Source organism: Calonectris borealis, chromosome 5 (assembly GCF_964195595.1).
Source record: "Calonectris borealis chromosome 5, bCalBor7.hap1.2, whole genome shotgun sequence".
Taxonomy (NCBI): Eukaryota; Metazoa; Chordata; class Aves; order Procellariiformes; family Procellariidae; genus Calonectris; species Calonectris borealis.
In genome coordinates, this window is record NC_134316.1 from 32,073,196 (window position 1) to 32,092,060 (window position 18,865).

The window sequence follows — 18,865 nt, forward strand, 5'->3', positions numbered from 1 at the left end:
GTTTGTTCTAGAATTAAACTAGCAAGACCAGTTCTTTAGCTCATCCTGTAGCAGTTTGTGCTCTCAACTCTCAAAATTCATTTAGCATTGGGGACACTGTGCAAAACTCCTAGAAACATAAGAATTTTTATTCTGCATCTGACTGAGAGTGTGACATCAAATTTCATACAATATCATACATTTCACACGGCTTAGAATACAGCAACATGTAAGGAGAAAGATTGGGAACTCGAGACTCCTCGCAGCTTGATGAGTGTGCTAACCATACCATGCTGCTCTTGCAGTCTTTGCTGTTAATGTGAATCAAATATGCCAGTGATAGGCTTGCACAACTACAGTACCTAAACGACATAAATAAAAATGAATTAGATATACGTATGTCTGTCTACTATGCATGTATGTATATATTTTTTTATATATATATGTAGATTTAGTGGCAACAATGTTTTTATTTTACCAGATTATCAGTTCTTTCCTTTAGCTAATCCAAAGCATTTATATGCTTTTCAGCGAAATATTTCAGCAAAAAAGAGGGAATTTCCAAGGTAGAAATTTCTGTGAAAAATCCTCTTTTTTAGTTGATAAATCTGATGAGTCTTAATTTTTGGTTGGAGTAAAGCAGTGTTTCCTGGTGAAGAGGAACCAAAGAGGTTTTTACCTCATTAATGCTTTAATACCAGTAATGATGCAGTATGTACATTACAGGCCACGTTTTCTTTTTTGCAGTCCTGTGATTATACAGCTGGTACATGCCGGGCTGCCTGCCTTCCCACGCTGAGTCCAGTTTGTCCATCTCGTTAAAAGTTATGTACACCTCAATGCTTGTTGTCTGGGAAATTTAACAAATCTGTCTCTGAGATAGTAGGTGCTCCTGGTGCTCAGGGGTTAGTCATTTCAAATATGCCAGGGTTCATTGCCTAGGGAATATGCAGGAAAGTTCTGAGTCAAATCTTTTTTATTTTTTCCCTTCCTTGTGAACCCTTCAATGCTTTATCAAATTCTCCAGCTCCTTATATTTTATCATTTCCTCAAAGACAGCCAACCTTTTTTTCCTGCTGACTGGTCTTGAATGAGCATGGCTATTGGGTAGCAAAAGAACTGCTCTGGCAAGTCACTGAGTGAGTCTTTGTGCAGGTCATTAGTAGGCTGGGTACCTCCTGAGGAGCTGGAAACCTACCAGTCTGCCAACGGCACTGTCGGTTCCGATAAACAGGTACCATGATTTTTCCCAGTTTTCTGTCAAGTGGAGGTTTAACAATGTTTCTTGAAGAAAACGATGCTTTGAGAACACTAAAAACAAAATTACATGATGCTTGTGTGAATTCAATCTTTCCCACCAGCCAACAGTGTGGCCCATGATGCTGAGGATGAACTAGAGCCTAGTGCTCTGCCTCACCTTGTCTGCATCTTTGGTGCTTTAACCAAATTGGTCTTGCACCCCCTCCCCTATCAAGAACTATATTCCCTGAAGTAAGGCTGCGTCTGGGGCACTCTCCATAGCAGAAGGGCTATAATGGGGAGAAGTTACACTGGACACTACAAGCCTCTGCTTCTGCTTTGTCCTGACTCAGTCATGTCTACTCTGTTTGCATATGAGCGTGTGGTACTCAGAACCAGGTTCACCAGCAGGAACCCACATCTTCTGAACTCACAAAGTACAGAGAAGCCTGAGGTGACGGAATCAGCAAACACTGCACCTTCAAGATATATTATGTGGTGCATCAAAACATGCTCCAGTCACATTGAAAGTGGCCTTACTGTGTTACCCTTATCCCCAAGCAACTGCCTAGCATTCAAGCCGTGACTCTTCTCCTTGTTCCAGGCCTGTATGTCCTTGCTGCACCATTACAAAATCATAGTCACAAGGTGATTAATTGTTGCTGGTATATAATCCTAATCTTAGCTACTTGTTGGTATTAAATGAAATTTAGTTTGAAAATTAAGATACACATTGCTTGATAAAAATTAAAAGCAGCTTTTATAATTCAGAAACACTTTACCATCAAAGACAAAGGAAACTTTTTTGACAACACAAACTGGTGTTTTTATAGCTTAGCATATGCTGTCTTCACATACATAAAACCAAAAATCTTGCGTTTTCTTAGACCAGACAGCAAAATATATTCATAAAATTACAACATAGCTAAAAGTAAATGAAAAAAAATGGAAAATGGAATAGATTTAATCAGAAATGGAGGAAAAAACCCCACAAACTTTAGAATTACATACTATGCATACATTTTTATAAGTACAGTCTTAGCATTTAAAGTCTCACAAAGAGGTTTCGCAGGATAACTGGGATTAAAAATTCCCCGACTCTCAAGTTCAGCTCCAAAACACATGTTGCAAGGGGAGCGGTACTTGCCGCGCGCCGGCTCCCGGCGGCAGGCGGGGCCGTGCCCACCCGCGCGGGGCGCAGGCTGCAGTCTCACCGGCGGCCACGAGATGGCGCTGTGACCCCTCGTACCGCGCCCAGCCGCGCTCCCGCCGCCCCGGCCCCGGCCCCGGCCCCGGCCCCGGCCCCGGCCCCGGCCCCGGCCCCGGCCCCGGCCTCGGCCCCGGCCCCGGCCCCGGCCCCAGGAAGGGCTCGCTGCACCCCTTCCTCCGGCACTTCCAAAATTCAGGCACCAAGGAGCGGAAACAAGATTAAAAAATATAGTTTTCTTTGGCTGGATGAATAATATTTTGCCACCGTTTAGCTGAGGCAAAGTGCGGACCGTGCCAACAGGTATTCGGTGCAGGTGGAGGGAGGGGGGTGCGGGGAAACAAACCCGCCGGCTCTGGCTCTGTGACCCGCCGACGGCCGCCCCCAGGGGCGCCGCGGGGCGGGGGCGCTCCGGTGCCCCCCAGGGGCGCAGCGTTGCCAGCAGAAGGGGCAAGCGGTAATGCCGCCCGCAGGGTCTGCGGGAGCGTACAGCCTTCCTTCTGGACCCCAAGTAGGAAAGCACTCCTGCAGAATTCAGCCCGCTTCACTTCTGCCTCGTGGTCCTCCTGAGACAACTGCAAAACCTGAAACCTTTCAGTCTCGCAGGTGTAACTTCAACCATGCTAAAATCTAAGCGCTGAAACCGATGTCAGAGGATGACTGCGTGAGTGCGCGTGGCAGTGCGTGGAGTGAGTGCTCATCAGCCTCCTCGTCAGGCCTGATGATTCACCCCGGTGCGATAGCAAACTTGTGATTTGTCTTTGAATGAGTGCTTTGCCGTATCGCGGTCTATGAACGCGTGGAGATAAATCCTCGGTGAAAACAGTTTGGTAATCATCAATAGGGATGAAGGTGCTGACTTCAGTTCCTAAAGTAGCATTCCTGGATCGGGAAATTTAACCTTCAAGCATCATTTCCTCACCTCGTGCTCTTGCATTGATTCTGCCTTTTGTCTGCCTTGTCTGTTGCAGCATATAGATACTGTTCAGGGTAGAGGCTGGCTGCTAATTAATACATCTGCACAATACTTACACAATGCCTGGCACACTTACTGCTTTTACGTTATAAAATATTCAGTAATAGTGATAGGTAAGACCAATGGGCAAAACTAAATTAAAAACATTAGTTTTATGCATTTGTCTTAATGGTGGCTGTCGACTAATTGTGTTCTTTGAATGTGAAACTTGTGGAACACAAATTTAGTAATTTCACTTGGCACTTTCAGCTCTGTTTTAAATGGACTGTGTCTGCAAGCAAGCTGTTTACCCGTGCTCTGGAAACAGGGTGAGTGCTTATATAATGCTTCAGTATCTGAATTCAGAGGGAGAAATGTCTCATGGAGGGGTTAATATACTGGTGTAGATGAAAGTCGTATCAAGGATGAATGTAAGGAAAAGCGATTGTTATTATGAAAACCCCTTCCGTGCCCTCGTATTTCCAGATCCTGGATTTTTAGAAGATGTGACTTTCCAAAATGAGACTAAGGTAATTGTCTGTGGAGCTGCTTGGAAAATAAAAACACTGCTTTTTATGGTATGAGCCTTTTCAGTGGATTAAGTGAAATATGCCTTAGACATTTTATTCTTTTCTAGTTAAGCAGGCTATATGAGTTTTGAGAAATAATGCTTGAAAAAAGGCATTTCACTCACATGTATTATCTCTGATGTTGTTTTTCTCAGGGGTTCTAGAGATATTTGAATTATGAATTATCCGCCCAACTAATTCATTTCCTTTAGGGCCAAATCATTTATTCTGAAAACATTCTTGTCCTGGATGTATATGTGTATGTCTACTCCTACATATTCACACACGTAATTTTTACAATTTAACTAGTAGAAGAGGCTGAAGAACTAATGCAAACGTGTGCGAGTGGGAGGCATCAATTATTAGATGAAGCGGTTGAGTCCAGAGTACAAGTAATTGTGTAGAAACATCCATTTTTATACGAGTTGGATGACACACTGAGCCTGGCTGGTGAAAAACATTTTGAAGTCATTTATTTTCTCTCTTTAAACGATAAACATTTATTTCAAGGCTCTGCTTATAGTGGGAGGTCTGTTCTACCCTGGGTCCACCACCGATGAGTAGACTGTTAGTTGTTGTTGAGCTGGCAGCAGAGTAGAGGAGACTCGGTAGGGCTGGATTTGTTTCAGAGATTTACAAAATTCTGATTTTTGAATGTGCTTTTTTAATGAGTGCATGTGCATGATAGAAAGTGTATGGAAGTAGGGAAGGATTTTGGAGGGAAGACCTTAATCAGAACCATACCACGGCAGGAAAAGGCATTTTTGTTTCCTTATTATAATAATATCTGTAATTGCTGGAACCAGATTTCCTGAATTCAGCAGTCACAAATTCCAAAGACTCACGCTGAGTCTAGATCTGTGCCCTGACTTGTGGGACAGAGACAAAATGATTCCTTGAATTTTCCCTGAGCCACGGAGAGGAGTAAAGTCAACAGGTGGTAATTTGCAGGGGTGGCCAGAAGCCTGCTCTCTGCTGCCCCAGAGATGGGGTTATCAACAATAACCAGATCCCCATCAGGCTTGTGAAGAAGCTGTACCCGTCTGCTGAATTGAAGTTAGGATGTTTATATGAAAAGGCAGCTTTTTGTTCAGATCCCATATGTGTTCAGTCTCAGTCATCGCTGATCAGATTCTCATTCCCTTTTCGTTCCCCTTAAGCTTCTTTTGAGTGCCCTGGGGCAATGCCAGTGAACTGGGCACCTAATCTGGGGTGCGTGCACCAGCGTAGGTCACCCCTCCTGCCTTGGGCCCTGCAGCAGGGCCCTGCTGCAGCTGGAGGGCCTCTCCCTGCATCTCTTTTGGTGTTGCAGTAGGATCAGAGCCAGTCCCCAGCTGCCTTCACCACAAGCAGCCTTCAGCCTCCTTTGCAACAGCAGGTAACGAACTATCTTGCCCCCCACCCCACCCAGATCGCTCCCCTGTGTGCCACCTGGCTCGCTCTTACGCCTTTGCCACGAGAAGCCAGGCTACGTCTGCAAAGGGAGAGAGTGGAGTGGAGCCAGGCCACCCATTGGTGCCCTCAACCAAAACCTGTGCTGGGGCTGCTTCCCCAGAAGCAAATGGTGCAAGGTTGCACCTACTGCTGGGAAGGGTCTTCCCTCTCTGGGGCAACGGAGCAGATGAACTGGAAGCATTTAATTTCATGCATCTGTACCTCTGTTGGAGCATGCTTGTTGCATGCCAGCGCTGGAAGTCAACCAAAACCAAAAGAAGTTTAATCATAAGCCTAGTCACCTATTGAGAAACTTAATCTGCTGTTAATGTTACTTCAGTCCTCAATAGTGAAAATCAAGCCTTTATGTTACAACTGAAATTTTATTTATTTATAATCATTAGTTTTCTTAGATTTAATGTAAAAATCATTGCCTCAAAAAAGAAGCCTTTTCTGAATTTCTAATTTTAAGCAGCACTTCAATATCTGACAAGGGGAGCGCTTGATGTTAATTATTTTTTGATGTGAGCATAATCATGTACAGAATTTGCTTTCATGCACAAACAGTCTTCTGTGTGAGTTTATGTTTTTGAAATGTGAACCTGAGCAGGGAACAAAATAAACCTTTACAGTCTTCAGAGTTATTATAATCTGATTGTCATAGAACAAAATACCTTGTCATCTCCCACTGTGTGGCTCTTCCATATAACTGTTGCTTTGCATCATTTACTCTGTTATAGTTCATTGATTATATTACTTCAAAATTGTTATTTATCCAGCCTAACAGTTGTTCCAACAAGAAAAGGTAAATATTATGAGCTAAACTCTATTTTAGATTCTTATAAACAAAGCCCTCAGAGTTGTAAGCCTGAACTCAAACATTTGTGACATTGTTGACCCCTGGAACAAAATAGAACCGAATTCTGGATCAAGCAAGAGGAATAAAGTTGGACTAGAGGAAGAGTTTTTGTCCTTACTAAGCTGCTGCTTAAAACATCCAGATCTGGAGGAAATTTAATGAACTGAATTTGCTCCCTCAGCTGGAATAGTTTTGGCACACATATCTGAAGAGCTATTTATCTACGAGGGAGCTAACCAATGGTTTGAGATTATGCACATCTGTCAGCTAAAAAGATCCAAAGGCTAAACCCAGCATTCGGAGGCAACATGTGGATCCATGAATTTTATGGAAGACAGTGTCTAGACACTGATAAGCAGTTTTCTTATGTACAAATGCTTTAAAACTGTATATAATTGTTCTCATTTTAGTAATAGCTTTCAGAAAATTACTGCTAGGAAGATGGAAGAAATGTTTTATGCCAGTGACCCCAAAATTGTAGTCCAGGGATCTAGTTGTGTTTTCAAGTCATTTATGCTATGAAAGTAATGAGTATCTCTTTTGAGATAAAAAGACACATTATATAGGAAAAAGACACTTTTCTTTATAAGAAAAGAAAGTCATTGATTTGCAAAAACTGTAGACATGCTATTCTTTTGTAAATACAATGCAGGTCATAATGCTAGTTTTATTGCATTGTTACTCTTTGTGTATTTTCTGACTTCAAACGTATTAACAGGATGAGTAAGACTGCAGAAGCAAGAACACACATGTGTGCGTATGTGCCATTCAGCCAGTACGTGCATCTTTTTTTTTTTAAGTACATGCTTTTAATTTCAAAATTGTGAAATAAAACAGCGAAATTATAAGCCTACAAGTCATTTACAGCTATTGCAATTCTGGTTAATACATTCCCAAACGATTTTTTCTGGCACAGATGGTAACATCATAACTTCAGATCTCCTTCCCATCCATTGCTGGCTGTTCCTGGGTGTGGGAAGAGGTGATGATTAGCTAAGACAAAACTAGCTGTTCAAAACATCTTGTTGAAACCTCGTTGTTATTGATGACAAAAATGGCTTTGGAATAAACTGAAGATTTTCATGGGAAAATGCCTATTTCTGTCAAGGTTTTTTTTTTTAAGTCAGCTCTACATACAATTATATAATGATATTTCCTATGCAATATATTTCTTTTGTTTTTGTGCTTAAACACATCAAGGATATGAGAATGTCATAAATGCAAGACAGCAGACATTACCGGGAGAATTTGTAAACAGCAACATTCTTTGAGAGCACAGACCGTCTACATTTGCGCAGTTCTTAGATATTATTGTGCAATTTCAGCCTTTCCATACAGTTCTTTATTTTTCTATGACACTTTCAATGGATTTTGTGTGCACAGGAAGCATATTTGCATCATTCTCCTGCTACTAAAAGGACCTTTGTGTTTCAGTCCATTTACAATGTATTCTTTACCTTAATCACTGAGCTTAGTTTAGGAAAGAACACATGAAAATTGGATGTTTCCCATGCTCCCCAAATTAGTTGGAGTTAAGCAGAGTTTTGCTACTTCTGCTTTTTACTTTTATTTGGAATTGAGTAAAGATAATTTATGGTGGAAAAGGTACAAACACATAAGACGACCAAAAAGGATTACAAAATGGAATAAATCAGAAACCCAAACGCTGGAACCGATGTCAAAGCTCACATATTGTGGTATCTTCTAATTCAGCTGATCCCTCTTGCCCAAGGTATTTGCTCTTAATTTGTCAAATAATTTTTTGTCAAAATCAAGCAACTTTGCAGCATCCTTCCCTGCCACCTTGCCTAATAAATTAATTGGTGGCTTTTAATGTTAGTGTGTGTTGTAAGGTAAACCTATCCTCTATGTTCCCATTGATCTCATGTTGAAAGGAGAAAGGAGAATAGTTCTGGAAGGCTTTGGATCTCAGAACATCAAGAATATCAACCACTACCTTTCCAAATGCTTTTGCAGTAGTGTGAAAATGTCCAAAAAGTCAAGTTCTTCTTTACAGCTAATGGATACGGGAGGATTTGAAAGTTAAAGCAACTTTGGCATGCTCACTTTCAATTTTTGTGTAAATTCAGTAGCCTAAACCTCTGGCCATTCAACTCTGCGTTTGACTATGCCCTTAGCATCTGACAGAGTTACAGGACTGTTCATTCAGCGTATCTAATCCAGGATGCTTAAACCTCTATTTTCAAAGGTTTTTGTGAACTCTTTTTGCATAAAAATATCAAACTCCAAAGGGCTTGCTGTGATCAATATTTCCATAAAGACTGAAGAGTCATGGGAGTATAACAGTGGTTTTTCCACATCAGCTAACCATTTAAATGTTTTATGGTGTTCTCCATGGATGTTTTTCCCTTTACCACTTTACATGTGTTTTTCTGTTTTGATTCACTTAGTGTCCTAAGTTTACTGTCCTTGCCAGCCTGCTCATCTGACGCCTCCTTGAGTTCTTCTATCTGGTGAGTTTCTGTGCAATTCGTTTCCCAGTCTGTTCTGGCAGTGGGAACGTGACCAGCTGCCATTTACTCTTACAGGGAGGTTCTTCTTTAATTGTCAGATATTCTGCGTGCTCACGTGAGAGCCATGCAGGTGGGATTTGGTGGGGCAATGAGTGAGTGACGTGGAATCCCTGGCTGTCCTGGAGGCAAAGGCCCTGTTATCTGAGTAGCAGCTTCTGCTTCCGAATCCATGGGATATGTGTCGATAGGATTTCTCTGTTTGCAGCCCTGGGAATTCTGATGACTCTTTTTAGTCTTTAGAGCTGGACTAATCCAGATGCAGACATATCAGCCTCTCAAATTTTCATGAATATGCAATCCACTTTTTCAGGTTCTGTGCTAGATTTGTCAGCTGTCTGGCTTTGATTTAGGCAGTTCAAGTTTCAGGGCATTTTCATGCATGTGGCTTAAAGTGCAGGAGGGCTCTTTTACAGGCAAGAGACTCCAGCTCCGTATATCAAAGCAGCTCTTGGGCTTTTTTGGACCACAGTGATGAGATCCATAAGATACCTCTCACTGCAGACATGAAAGAAACATGGCTGTCCCTGCAGCATGCCGAGGGTGGGAGCGTTGCTGTGCACGTGTGGGTCCTGATGCTCTGCAAGAAAGAACGCTACAGACAAACTATATAGTTATATGCTGAAAAAATAGTGATACGAATGTGATGGAATCATTAGTCTTTAGAATGCTTTGTTCTGAAAACTAAACTTAGGGCTCCTGTAGGATGTAGGACTCCTAAATCTGCAGCATGTTTGCCTGGTAACAAATTCCCTATATCTTCTTCATTTGTTTATTAGATACAATCGTTTGCAGTATCTTGCAAATATACTTCAACTATAATTTGGAGGGGCAACAAAATTTACTTATGTGGCTAATATCTATACTGAGCTGGTAATATTTTGACAAAGAGTTGATTTTTTTTCCCCTCATATTACTATTTGTTGAAATCAGAACTTCATGTCCAGTTTTGATGAATTTCCCAACATAAGGAATTGTTAGAAAAAAGTTTTTAGTCAAAATGCCTGCCATTTTTTAATTGAGGAAATTTTAGGGTTTTTAGTTCAAAAAACTACTGGTTTTTTTTGTGAATTTAGAATAAATAAAAGTTTAAAAGAAAAAATATACCTAACTAAAATGCAACAATTTTACCTAGAGAATACTTTTTATGTGGATAGATAATCCGCTTATGCAAACACTGAGATTTTTATTGTGATTCTATTCATGACAGTCACATTTTTCCAGAATCCCTCAAATGTTCACAGAGCTTCTATCTCTGCTACTTATCTCTACAAACACCATCTCACTGTAATGTACACAGGCTGATATGTCAGCCCTCCCGCTCATAACAGACAAGGTTCACTGTCATATATGTTTGAAATGGTGGTCCTGTTATGCTCCCCTCTGCCACAGTGGAATGGCAGTGTGAAAGTTTTGTTTGTGAAAGAAAATGTTTCACGTAGACAGGCTATGGGAGTAAGAGTTATTCAAATAATATGCAGCTGCAGCTCTTGGTCACTTCAGTGCAACTGCTAGTTGAGTGTTAATTCATGAAGTTTGCCCTGGTAACTCGTGAGAAATGCATCTGTACTGATGGACAAACCGGACCGTGAGCAAATCTGGAACACCTCGGAGCTGGCAGAAGTAGCAGTACGCAGTCACTACCAACATCAACCAGTTTCAAACTGATTATTTCAAACGAAAAGAGTTCTGAGCTCATTACTAACCTCGTGGGCCATCTTGCCAGCTTTCTGAAGGTTTCAGACTGAAGAACAGTTTGGCCTAAGAGCAGTGTCCTTTCATTACCTCGTTTGATTTATCGGCTGCCTTTGAAACTGTCAACCAAAGCGATGGCCTTGAGCACCTTGCAGGACTCTTGGGCCCACTCAGGACTTGAGTCCTCTATGTTTACTTTTTGTGAGCGGCACTGGCTGTTCTTAACAGTCCTCTGACCTTGTTTGGCATGAGTTTTCTCTGAGTCCTCTGGAAAGTTTCTAGATTTTCAGATGTTGTATTTGTTACATTTTCAGTGAACCAATACTGATAAACAAAGGGTATACAACTTTACCCCTTTCTACGTGCTTGAGACTCTCTGTCTTACATCCAAATGCTTGTCCTCTTCATTTCAGCATTTTCCTAAACAGATTTTATGTAAATTTGCTCTCCCATTTTTCCTTATGAAGAGCTTCTGGGGAAAACCTCAGTGTTTTCAGTTTACGTGATTAAAATTCTCAAGCTGCTTTTCAGTCAGCTGTTAGTTCTGCAACAAGCTTTAATAAGAAAATAAAAGATGTTTTCTAGCATCTCAGAATGTCACGCAGGAGAAGTAGATACGAACCTGTGATCGGCATCCGGCCCGAGCTTCCAGTGCGCAGTGTGGGAGCTGCTGCTGTTACATGTATTGTGCTGCTGCAGAAGTGGGAGGAGATGAAACTTGTGCCATTTCTACGGCATCACTCAGCAAGGTGTAAATGAAGTATGAAATAAAAACTCTCAGCCCACTCAGTGCACAGACAGAAAAAAAGATAGTGCTTTATACTTGCTGCGATATGTTATTTGGTGTAATATTAACCTTACGCAGTGCCAGAATGCTCCCTAAGTTTTACAATCTCAGGTCAAAAGAGAAATGATTTCTTGTTAGGTCTCCTCCTTTTTCTCTCTTTGTACCAACATGCTGCTGCATGTCAAAGCTGGTGATGCAGAGCAGAGCAGGAGCGAGGTGAAAAGACTGACAAGAGGATCCTGTTCTGAGAGAAAGAAATTGTGGAAGTGAGTCAGTAGGCACAGTTTGCAATGAACTTCAGGGTAAAAATGGTAAAACATTGAACACTGGATGCAGCTTCAGATTCAGAAACATTTGTTGTCTTCATTTTATTGAGTTGGGGCTCATCTGGGTGATTTGGAGGGAAGGAGCCATAGGTGGTAATGTATCTATGCTATGTTTAAATTCATTAGCACCAGGGAGTCTGTCTGTGTTGCTAGGTAGCTTATTTGGTGTGGTAGCAGTCTTTGGATGGAAATGCTTTTCAGCCCCAGATTTGCCCCTAGGTCTTGCCCTCACAGCTTAACAAATTGCTACCTAGATCCTTGTGGGATCCCGCTCATTATTTTTAAGCCATAAACAAGTCTCCTGGCAGCCTCCTTTTTGTTTGGCTGGAAATGTTCAGTTGTTGAAGCCTCTGAGCTAGATCCTAAGCTGGTGTAAATAATGTAGCTTCACTGATGTCAATAAAACCAGGCCCATTTATACCAGCTGAAACTCTGTCCCTTCAGACGCAAGTCAGCTCCTAATCTCCATGCCATTCACACAGAGACATATATTTCCCTCTGTTTTTCTAATCTTTGTGTGTCCTTTGTAGAACTACATGATTTGTGCTGCAAACAGTCCTGAGAAATAGGATGAAGTGAGATGGATGCTGGTTTGAAACGCCAGACACCTGCCCCCCTGCCTTGTTCTGCCCGAGACCTCTGTGTGGCAGTGCAATTATTTCTCTCTCTGTGCCCACGCTGTTCCCCTTTTATTTTCCAGTCTTACAGAGTGTGGGGATAAAGCCAGTAAATGTTGAGACACTGCAGTAACAGGAGCTGCAGTATAGATTGGTAGGTAACATCTCAAAAAAGCCTGGTGATGGTCAGAGAGGGGCACCCAGTACCGCCACTGTGAACTAGCACAAACTGAAAAATGCAGCTAAGTGGGCAGCAGCAACCTGCAAACTGCTCGACTGCTGGACTGCTGTATAAAGGAAGGGTCATGTGTGGTTGGAATCCTGTGCACAGTGGGGTCCCCTCTGGTTACACTGACCACAGAGGGGGCGTGGATTCATACCGTGATCTTCCTGCAAGCCTGCGCAGGAGGAAAGGGAACGTGCAGCACACACGATTTCAGAGTGATTCAGCCTGTAGATCAGAGAGCTCTAGAAAGGCAGGATAAATTCTAGCAAGAGGGGTTTATATAAATGCCATTCTGATTAAAGCAGGGAGCATAAATGTAAGAAATTACAACCTGCTCCATCCTGCAACGCTTGCCGGTGATAACATGTCCATAGGGAAGGCTTTGTGATAAGAAAACAAACCGGCAAGATTTAAAGAAAACCAGACACCTTTGTAAAGGCACAAAGGAAATTGGGTCATTAAAACGTGCTCCAGGCTTTTTAGGGCCATGGGGAAGTCCAGAATAGTGTTCATGTAATATTTGTCTTAAGTCTTAAGAAGGCCAATAACCCCTTTGGTGCACAGAAGTGAATGTCACCCGCCTTGAAAAAAGCTGCAATGCAATCAGGTGAACACAAATTTGGAGGTCTATTTGAAAATAGGGCAGCAGAGGTCTTGGACTGGTTGGTGGAGCTATACATGTTCCATAAAGCAATTTACTACTTAATTTGTTGGATGACTCTTGCAGAGAGAATTTTCTCTATTTCTGCCCTTTAATAAATTCTAAGTAAAAGAAAGCTTCCTTATTGTTACAAATTGAGAGGGTAGTGGAAACAAGACTTGCACTGCTGCAAATAAAAGATAGAGGAGCAGTGCATTAGATGGGTTAATAAAATCTGAGCCTAATCAGGTAATAGGTACTGCAATATAAATTGCTTTCCTCTAGAATAAAAACGTCTGTGAAAGCATGTTTTAAATATACCTCATATGGGATCAGCATAGGGCAGGACTTAAATTCATTGTGTCTGTATCTATTTGGTCATAAAGGTATTGCACTGTAATGTGTAAGTTCTGGTCAGATGCACATTTTGAAAATAATGCTACATTGCTCTTCTAAGCAAGTTCTAAAACTATAAATCATTCGCATAAAGATGGGTCCTTGATGATCTTACTCTTTATTTATAGATTGTAAATGTATGCTTACAAAACCAAGAGATATACATTCACTCACTTAATTTATAGCTGATTGCATTATTTCAGAACTGTGTTTGAAATTATTACATTTATACATTTAATTCAAAGTGTTCATTTTAGTTTCTACTGAAACACAGCATTCTGATCTTATCCTAGGGAAAAGAATGGGTAACGAACAGAAGCTGTTGGAAACCTTTTTGAAAACAGAATTTTGTAATATTTATTGTTGTTTTTATTACATTTATTTATGTATTTTTTGTTTTCTAAAAGAAATAAAACAGGTGGTAAAAACCAAACCAAACAACAGAAGATTCTGGATCATTTAAGTAAGCGAACTACCGGGTAGCAAATGCAGTTTAATGTAGAAAAATGTTAAACAATTCATCTGGGAGGAAGGAATCAGTCGAAGGAATATGTACTAAATATGCAGTCATCTAGCATACTGATTAGGAAAGAGATGGAATAGTTACAGAGAAATGACTGCAAACACGAATGCCAGTGCACTGTAGCATTAAGAATTTTGAACAATACATTAAGGAAGAGAAGGCAGCATAGCCGTCAGAAGCTGGATTGAAATTTCATTTAAAACACTTTCTTGGATTTTTTCCTCAGTGGTTGAAAAGCAAAATAATTACTCAAAGCATTTTTCATATCAGTGAAATATTTAACTTTTGCAAGGAAATGCCTGCTTCTGGAGAGTCTGCCCTCTCAAAAGGTACTACTCTAGTTAGAAAACAAATACCAAACCAGAAATTCCAAGCTATACAGATGCACTTGTCTGCGCACACACACCCATGGGTATGGTGCTATCTTAGGCTAATGCTCCTATGAAACTGAAATGTAATGCAGAGAGTACTGCATTTAGTGATTAACTGCCTTACATCTAAATTAACTACCAGAATCGTCAAGAAATAATTTCTGGTTTTTCTCAGCCTGCTTCTCTGCCCAGCAGCTCCTTCACCGAGATCCCAGGTAGCCAGGAAGGCAGGCTGGATGGCAGGGGTGCTGAGTTAAGCTCTCGGGCACCTTGGAGTAATGGGCTACTCCTGAGTATTAGGCGTCTCAAGACTCATGTATTTATTGGTAATGCTGCAGAACACGGTCAAGTACTGCTGTGTGGGTAGAGCCATTCACGTGCCCTGCTCCCTTAGACTCTTATCACGCAAAATATTTTTTCCATGTTTCCAGTGTAGCCATCTATACCTACACTACTCCTATATTAAAAGCCTTCTATGCTGTCTCAAGCCTTTTTTCTATTGGACTAGAAAATTGACAGTTAGAAAAGTGTGATGCGTCAGCACAGGGCAGCGTGTATGTTTGTGCAGCCTGTGTGCAGCTCTGCGGGGGACGAAGCAGGTCCACAATACTGCTGCGCACTTCTCTCCCAGGACTCTGAAAAATACCCAGTGGCCAATTGCCGTGTCGCAATTTAAGTGCTGCTGCACTGTCTGTCTGCCCCGTGAGAGGTCAGTGGCCCTGAGCAGAGCCAGTGAGATGGAGTATGTGCCTGTGTCAGCTGCCTCTGTTTGCAGTGCAGTATTTTAGCACTATCCCAATTTACATGCGCAATTTAACCTACTAGACAGTGAGTGGGCAAGCATGCCTTTCTATCAGCGTTGCAAGAAAGTCACAATGCCCAAAAGAGGGGTGAGCTGAGCAGTCGTGAGCAGGAATATCTTACGCAGAAGCATGATGTCATGGGTATTTTTATGCATCACTGCCCAAGAATGGGGCAGTGGCAGGGCTGAGTGTATTCTGCAGCACGCCTGACACCCTGTGCCAAAAGCCGCACTGCTGTAGCGAGGATACCAAAGCGATGCAGAAACTTGCAAGACTTCCACGCGCCGCCACGCAGACACAGCGCGTCCTCTGGCTGTCTGCGCAGTCCTGCTTCCCAGCTTACAATTCTCTGACAAAACATCACTCTCTTGCCATTCAGAAGAATCACATGTCGGCAGATACGTATGATGTGGTCCATACACGCATCAGAATCTCTGTAATATTATACCGCTGTCATTTAGCCTTATCTTTGAAATGAACTTTACATCGTACGGATGCTAACTTGCCGTCTATCACATCAGCTCCCTGCACAGCTAGACTGGAACAGGTGACCGCATAGCCTGGCTTTATTTTCAAATAAATGCTTATTTATGCAAATCCATGCTTTGAATATGCTTATGAAGAACGGGGAGAAGAAAAATGTCGTCTGCTTTAAAGAAAGTCACTGCAGAGATCCTCACTCAGTGCCCTTCGCCTGACTTCGCATGGAGGGCAGAGGCCAGCAGATGGCAATCTCCGCCTGCCGCAGGAAGAGCAGCGTTTTAATGCAGGGGCCCTTGCGTGCATCTTCCCTTTGCTTATTACAGTTTACTTGAAGGGCAAAAAGACCTGGAAATCGTAGGCAGCCTTTGTTAGGCTCAGAATGTCAGAATATGGCAAAGCAAAACTGAAGTTCTAGTTTATGCAAATCCTAGCTGCCGGTATCTGTGAAAAGAAAAGCCAGCTAAACTAATGGAAGGAATTTGTATTAATCTTTTTCATTTTTAAATACAGGACACTGGGTTATTTTACAGCATCATTGTGCTTTTCCTCCTGTATGCTGCTAATCTTTTAATGCAGTCTTTAGAAAAAAGAAAATGGCTGTTTTCCCTGTACCCCACATTTCTTTTTTTTTTTTTTCAGTGTTTAAAATGGGAAGAAATAACCTGATCTTCAGCTGACTTAAAAAGGAGTCAAGGCACAAAAGAAAAGCATTTTCCTGCTATAGTGACAAATCTGCCACGCTAGAGTAATGTGTCCAAGCAGCAGTGTGAGAGTCCAGTTTAGCATTTGAATTGGAAAATGGATGGTATTAAGGCTATTGCTGTGTAATTTTTATAGATGTTTTTTATTCCAGAAGAAAAGATTAATGCTGCTAATTTCAGTTATGTGAAAACTCTGAGCTGATAGAGGACCTGGATTTTTTTTTAAGGCAAATATTAATAGCAGAGAAAGGAATATTCCTATCCTGTGTTGGAAATAATTGTGTCAGTAATCTCACCATATTGCTTTAAATGAGTCTGCATCATTTCATGCAGTATCATACTGCAGGCATTTGATCATCCATAACATAACGATGGAATGATGAAAAAGAAAGCTAAATTAATATCCTGGATATACTGACACTGGTAACAATATAAGGAGGATTCTCTGGGAATGGAGGATTTTCTGTACTATGCTTAAATGTAATTCTTGATATGCTGTCCATCTGGTACCCTCTAACAGTAGATTGCAGTCCTGATGTACCCTTTATGTTACATATTAGTACTTAGCTGCGTAGCATGGGCATACCTTTATGAATAGCATTCATTAGGGGGAGAAATTAAATGTAAAACTGGATCAGTGCCTTGTCGTATAGGATAAAAGATGAAGGGGAAGCTATTACACTAGCTATGCAAACCCTGAACGTTCGGAAGATAACCAGTGCTCCCAGTGCGGAGCAGGAGACCTAGAGGTTCACGTGAACATGCATGTAAAGGTAGCTGAGGTAGGGGGAGATGGCTTAAAGTGAGTATTAGGGGCAAAGCAGATTCTTGCACTTTGTTTTACTCTATTGAGAGGATTTTCACCTGATTGGGTAGATATGGTATGATCTGTAAAAGGTAACACAGAAAGGCTGTATGAGAAACATTGACTATAACCAGAAACTACACTATGTATAACCTATTCCAGCTTACAGATACTCCTCCATTTTACAGGCAGTCAACTTTTCTTTATATAAGAGAAGTAAAGGGGGAGGAATCCAAGCAATGCTCATAGCAACATTATGTTTTGAGCAAATGGTAAGTGGTGGACATGCCATAACAGAAGAAAAAGGCTATCTTATATTAGGAGGGGTGAAAGAAAAGAAACGGGCTTGTTTGGTGTGTAGAAGGAATTGATTTATGAAGAAAAATTATAAAAAATGATAACTGATTTTCTAAATGATAACTGATACAAGTGATAGAGTACATGCAAATATATTTCTGAAAATGCAGGCTCATAAGCACAACAGAAATTGCTGGAATTATTTTTCATTATAGAAAGGAATATCTTTTGCTATTACATTAAATAAGAAAAACAGAGATGAAAATCTCCTTTTTTGCAAGAACCTTTTTGTTGTAAAACAACTTCCAAAGGAAATTAGACACTTCCACTGCTTGAAACAGCTAAACATTCATTAAATATTATAAAAAGGGAATGTATAAACATTGTCCATCTCCAGCTTGTGCGGTTAAAGGTCAAAAACATGCAAGTGCTACATGCAATTTCTTATCGTTCACAGTGGGCTGAATGTGTGTTTACACTACGGTGGCAGAAAGAGAGAAGTATTTTCAGTGCCTACATTCGAAGCCTGTTAAGGTGCCTGCATTCGGCACCTCAGTTCCACGTGTCCTCTGTGGAGGACCGGGATACATCTAGTCGGTGTTTAAAGGTACCGAAATAAGGCTAGGCTTAATTTAAATGTTCTGAATCACTCTTTAGAAGCACCTGGTTTTTTTTTTCACAGGTTGTATGAGGAACCTGTACTCCTCTGAGGCCTAAGTTAGAGGCTTAAAGTTTTAGGTAGCACCTCACTGTGTATCTGAATGTATGTGCGTGCTTTTGAAGCATTTGACCTCTTCTCTGGAGACCTTCACGTACTTTTATTTTATTCAAAATCAGTAAACAAGGCTATAATTCAAAATCCTCTTTTTCCTCAGATGTTGGGGTGATTTTACACCACTTTATGTTCATGCAAATGACTACAGAAGGTGCAAAGATAAAAAAAGGTTGGCTTATTTTCTTCTACAATTGTGAATTTTTTTAAAGCAGTGATTTGTGTTCTTTTTCTCTTCTCTGGTAAGCAGGGACCGAGAAATCTGGGGCTCCCATACTGGTTTCAGGGCTGACATTGGACTTAACTGCTGCAAGGGTTTTCATCAGCCTTCCCTGTTCCAAAATTTTTGAAATGCTACCTAAAATGAAGCTTCTCTTTTCTGACAAAGAACTAGGGATGGCACCACATGTCTTTCTGGTATGCTAATCACTTTTGGATTTCAGCACACAGCGATAAAAATTTGCCCAGCAGGATAAAACTAGTCCATGGATTGTTTCATTCCATCAGCCCTGCCACACATGCTGTGACATAAATGTTACCAAAGTACTTTTGAGGGGATTTTCTTTGCTAGAACATTAGGCCCAGAAAAAAGTATTTCCAACTATATTATCATTGACATTTGCAGAAGAATACTCAGAACTGCAGTTCCT

General features: G+C 41.2%; 1 long non-coding RNA gene across 2 annotated transcripts in view; it reads left to right on the top strand.

Annotated features, from left to right (window-relative positions):
* Positions 1 to 2,530: 2,530 nt before the first annotated feature.
* LOC142083277 (uncharacterized) overlaps positions 2,531 to 18,865 on the top strand; it is a 62,960-nt gene continuing 46,625 nt past the window's right edge. Inside the window, exons 1-4 of one of the 2 annotated variants that reach the window (XR_012674007.1) lie at positions 2,531 to 2,728; positions 3,651 to 3,709; positions 8,654 to 8,716; positions 18,319 to 18,387. This is a non-coding gene — a long non-coding RNA (uncharacterized LOC142083277). The remainder of the gene's footprint in view (positions 2,729 to 3,650; positions 3,710 to 8,653; positions 8,717 to 18,318; positions 18,388 to 18,865) is intronic. The other variant, XR_012674008.1, reaches the window with a different exon arrangement.